The sequence below is a fragment of the Pseudophryne corroboree genome, chromosome 6 (assembly GCF_028390025.1).
Source record: "Pseudophryne corroboree isolate aPseCor3 chromosome 6, aPseCor3.hap2, whole genome shotgun sequence".
NCBI classification, from domain to species: Eukaryota; Metazoa; Chordata; class Amphibia; order Anura; family Myobatrachidae; genus Pseudophryne; species Pseudophryne corroboree.
Window position 1 is genome coordinate 211,956,522 of NC_086449.1, and position 5,128 is coordinate 211,961,649.

General features: G+C 44.4%; 1 pseudogene; it reads right to left on the reverse strand.

Moving 5' to 3' along the window:
- Positions 1–4,346: 4,346 nt before the first annotated feature.
- LOC134937747 (5S ribosomal RNA) lies at positions 4,347–4,464 on the reverse strand (annotated as a pseudogene).
- Positions 4,465–5,128: the final 664 nt, after the last annotated feature.

The window sequence follows — 5,128 nt, forward strand, 5'->3', positions numbered from 1 at the left end:
AAATCATCCAGATCCAAAACCAAAACACAAAACACGAAAAGTGCCCGCCGCACATCTCTAGTTAGCATACGGGTACCGAGGTACGCACACTGACGTTCATTGTCAATAGTTCCTACTCCTTTGCAGATGCCACCAACTAGCCAGAAAATCCATGTGCCTACTTGTAAAACCGGGTTCAGTATGATTTGCCATCTGTCAGTATTCCGAAAGCGGCATCCCGTCCATCAAAATCCCGACAGTTGCCCATTCAGTCCCCTAACCCTCACCTATTCCCTACCATAACCCTCCCTTCTAGGTGGCTAACCCTAACCCTCCCCAGTGGTGCCTAACCCTATCCCTCCTCACTTGGTGCTTAACCCTAACACTCCCTTCCCCGCTGCCTAAACCTAACCCTCCCCACTTAATGCCTAACCCTAACCTCCCCTTCTAAGTGCCTAACCATCCCTCCCTGGTCCCTAACCTTCCCGTCCCTGTTCCCTAACCCTAACCCCCCTTCTCCTGCCTAAACCTAACCTGCCCCGTGCGGCAGGACGCCAGCTCATCCCACTGTGAGGATGCCGGCTGTCGGCAATGTGATTCCAGCATTCCGAGCGTCGGTATATGGATGCCTGCATTGTGCCCTCCTTTGGGATCCCAGTGTCGTTGTATTGACTGCCGGGATCCCATCCATCGGGAAGCTGACTGCTTCCCATAAAACCAGGTGCGCTAGAGCAGCAGTAGGTACATGGCTTCTAAAAATGCTGTTTGCTATGTGGATTTGCACTTTTAGGAAGTATCCTTAATAACATTCTTAAAAGTTTCATTGGAACTCTTCTGAGATACCCAAAGAGCCCCAAAAAGTTCCACAAACTACAGTTGGAAAACAAATCCAGTGCTGCAACTTAATGCTTTCCTATCAGTGCTCCTAAGGTTGTGCAAGACCTAAACACAAACTGAACCTGGCACCTGTTTTACCACAATGTTCCTCCTGTGCTGCTGTGATTATTATTTTGTAAGGGTATAGATTTTTCTTTTAATGCATGCAAATTTCTGCAAGGGGGCTCATTTTGCCATTGATTCCTAAGTGTTCCCATCCTAATCATGAACTAATTGCAAGTGTCCTTTATTGACAAACAAGCCACCTTTTTACTAATTTTTGCTGACATGTTGGAGGCTCCTTAGAACTGTTTTAACCTTTCAGTGTCCACTGATTATCTATACCCTGATGTCAATTGACTGACCTGGCCTTTCTGTTAGATAAAACCTTATCAGCTTTCTGGATGACTTGTGTAATGAGGCATTGTTAATTGACAAGAAGCAGGTGAATTCTGATGTTCCCTCTTCTTTGTTACTTCTAAGGCAACATGTTGGAAATTATGCATGACTGGAGAAGAGCTGCTTTGTTACCACCCAGGGTCCATTGAAATCAACTTTTTGGCATGAGTCTCGTGGTATAAGCTCTGCCTGACAGTGTCACATGTATCACACTGCTTGCCAGCTATGGTATTTGTCTGGTCTGTTAGTTTTATGAGGAATTATGTTTTCTTAGTTAACAGCATTTGAATTTAATGTCCAGGGACACAGCTTCTGGGCAGGTGCATTTAGACAGGTCCAATAAGGTGCACAGTAGATACATACCTCCCAACATGACCCCTTCCAGGAGGGACAGAATGCTCTGCTCCTGGACTTCCCTCTTAATTTATGATTGCCGGTACCTGTGATGAACAGGTTAATGGATAAGAAAGGTGTTTCAGCACAGGTGATGGCCAGCATAAATTAAGAGAAAAGTCCAGAAGCAGCGCATTCTGTCCCTCCTGGAGGGGTGTCATGTTGGGAGGTACAGTATGTACATAGACATGACATAATACAATTCGAATGCATTTTAAATATTCTACATCAGCATCTGCTCAACTATGATCTGTTTAGGCTGCAGTCTAGCGTGCTGGGATAAGGTGGGACCACTGTTGCCACTATTGAGGCACTGTGTCAGCAATCCAGTATAATGTTATGGGAGATATATCAAACCATAAAGAGATATAAAATTGATGTTTCATATAGCACCAAATCAGCTTCTGTCATTTTATCTAGTACAGTCAATAAAAGGAGAGTTAGACACTGTTTGGTCTCTATTGGCAACTTCTCTACTATACCTCTCTTTAAGGTTTGATACATCTCCCCCTTAGTTTTTAAAATGTGCACTACAAACTGCATTTCAGGATTACAGATGTTAACTAATGACTAGTGTTGCTGAGAGGGGGGTACTCTTTACCCAGGACCGGTGTTGTTGGAGGGGCACAGCTCAGGATCGTGATGCCAGAATCACGACACCCGAAAACCTTGACACCCAGAATCCCCGAAAGTAAGTATAGCCGGGAGGGTTAGACTACGGGGGGGGGAAGGGGGGGAGGAGGAATTAGCTTTCGCCATCACACAGTGGGCTAAGGGTAGGCTGTGGGGAGGGGGGTTAGGGTTAGGTTGCGGTGTGTAGGGGGTTAGGTTTAGGCAGCCTGTGGTAAGGGAGGGTTAGGGTTAGAGGGGTAGAGGAGTGAGATAGAATGCTTAACTCACCCCTGTCAGGATCTTCAGCATCAGGATGCTGGCATCTCATACCCAATCCATCTGAGGTTATCAGTATAGGTCTGTGTGATAATCAGCGTTGGCTCCTACCTTTTGTAGGTAGGGCTATTGCTACTACCCATGCTGGCGAGGAGAGTCCCGTGTCCTAGTGCCTGTGCAATAGAGCTGACTGGCGCCGGGTCCTGGCACATGTGCACAAGCGGCAGCTTGAGTTGTCATGCGCAAACCATGGCTTCTATGGACTGCATCATAAAAGCCAGATTGGGCTGATGATCAGGCAGGATGTGGCTTCCTACAGGAAGCCAGCTCTCTGCTAATCGCAGCCAGGTCTGGCATCCCGGAGGGAGGAAACAGCTCCAAATGGGACTGTCTGTACTGCAGGTGACTGGCAGGTAGGACTTCCAATAGGAGGTCACTGCATGTCACAGTGAAGCCACTGAGCCAGTGCAGTCACACAGACTGCAACTGGCTTGGCTGAGCTCACTGAAGTGGCGGATTTTACTGGGGGTGGAGGTGGGAGCTGCAGTCCTGCAGCCCATAGGTAAAATCCACCACTGGTAATAACTTTTATATAGTTATTTCATGGCACAAGTTGCTCTCTGAAGGTGATGAAATGGCTGGGGTGTATTGAGTTGGGCTGGGGTTTGTTAACTGACTCCAGGGTACTGAGATAACTGGTGAGGACTGTCGAAATGGCTGGGATGTATTGAATTATTTGAATGTTCATGAATTGGCTGGGGAGATGATGAATTACCAGGAGTGTAATGAAATGGCTGGGGAATAATGAATTGGCAGGGGTTAATGAAATAGCTGGGCAGAGGGGTAATAAAATGACTGGATGATGTTAAATGATTGGCATGAAGAGATGTGCACCAGACCATTTTTGCTGGTTTTGGATGCAATTTGTCATCTGGTTTTGGTTTTGGATTCGGTTTTGGATTTTGGCATGACTGGTTTTGGTTTTGTATTCGCCTCAAAAATTGACAAAAAAACTAAAATCATGTAATGTGGGCCATTTTTACCCCTACAGTATTATTAACCTTAATAAAATTAATTTACACTTATTTCCAGTCAATTTTTATTTTACCACCTCACAGGTCACAATTTTGTTTTCATCCTGGTTAGGCCAAAGGTTGCAGCAAGCTGGCTGGTTACTAAGCAACAGAGGAGTGGCACAAACACACGGCAATTTATAGAACATCTAAGAAACACTGCCACACAGCGACAGGGACTGACACTTTTTGTGGATGAAGTGCTTGGTTTGTTTGGGCCCCCACAAAACAAGCTACCAATGGGCTTAAGGCAGCTATGTTAACTTCTCTGCATTGGAAAAGTAGAGAATGGTTCCCGTATAGTACCGGAGCCAAAGAGAAAAAAGAAATACTATGTGTCTCTTCTGGGGCACACTTTTGTTGAAAATTATGAAAAATTGTAAGATTTCAAATGTAACTTTTATTATATACCCTCTTAAAATAATGGCTATAAAGCAAAAAGAGAAATAACAACTAAGTAAATTATTTTATCAATCCATCAGAATAAACATCAATTGATGTGATTGTTACAAATCTGGCATGATAGCTCGGTGAGCGAAAATATATATGTGTCTCCAATACTGGCAAATAAATATGATCTCTTCTCCTGAATATGGAACAATATAATCTCAGGTAACGATATCACAGGAAGAAAGAGAAAACGTGAAATAAGATATATGCTGGGCTCCACAAAAATGCTAATTGAATATGGACTGTATTGCTTAATTCTAGGTCCTGTGTCCTTGGTTTGGATAAAAATACCTGCAGTACCTGGTATTCTCTGGTGGTCTCCCACCCAGGTACTGACCTGACCCACAGTGCTTGGCTTCCAAGATCAGACAAGGTTGGGCATACTCAGTGTGGTTTGACCGCAGGTAGATATATCACACCTGATAACACTGGGAACCATGTATTGTGGGATCTAAAAGAAAACCCAGCTTTCCTGTATGGTTGCTATTAGGTCAAAAAAAAAATATAAGAAAATATATATATACCTGTGGTACCTGGTATTCGCTGAGGGTCTCCCAACCAGGTACTGACCTGGCCCACAGTGCTTGGCTTCCAAGATCAGACAAGGTTGGGCATACTCAGTGTGGTTTGACCGCAGGTAGATATATCACACCTGATAACACTGGGAACCATGTATTGTGGGATCTAAAAGAAAACCCAGCTTTCCTGTATGGTTGCTGTTAGGTCAAAAAAAAAAATATAAGAAAATATATATATACCTGTGGTACCTGGTATTCGCTGAGGGTCTCCCAACCAGGTACTGACCCGGCCCACAGTGCCTGGTTTCAAAGAATCAGGCAAAATAATACATTCAGTGTGATTTGCCCATAGGTGAAAAAAAATCACACCTAGGGGCTGCTGAAACACATGTGGGAAACAAGTGCACTGAGGACCATAAGGGTCTGATCGAAGATATCTGTATGAGTTCCCCACGTTTTATGGGGTGTACTGAATGGGTGATAGTATGTTAATACTGCAAACAGTTTTAGTGATAGTGAATCAGGTCTAATGTTAGACACCACTTCTGCTTT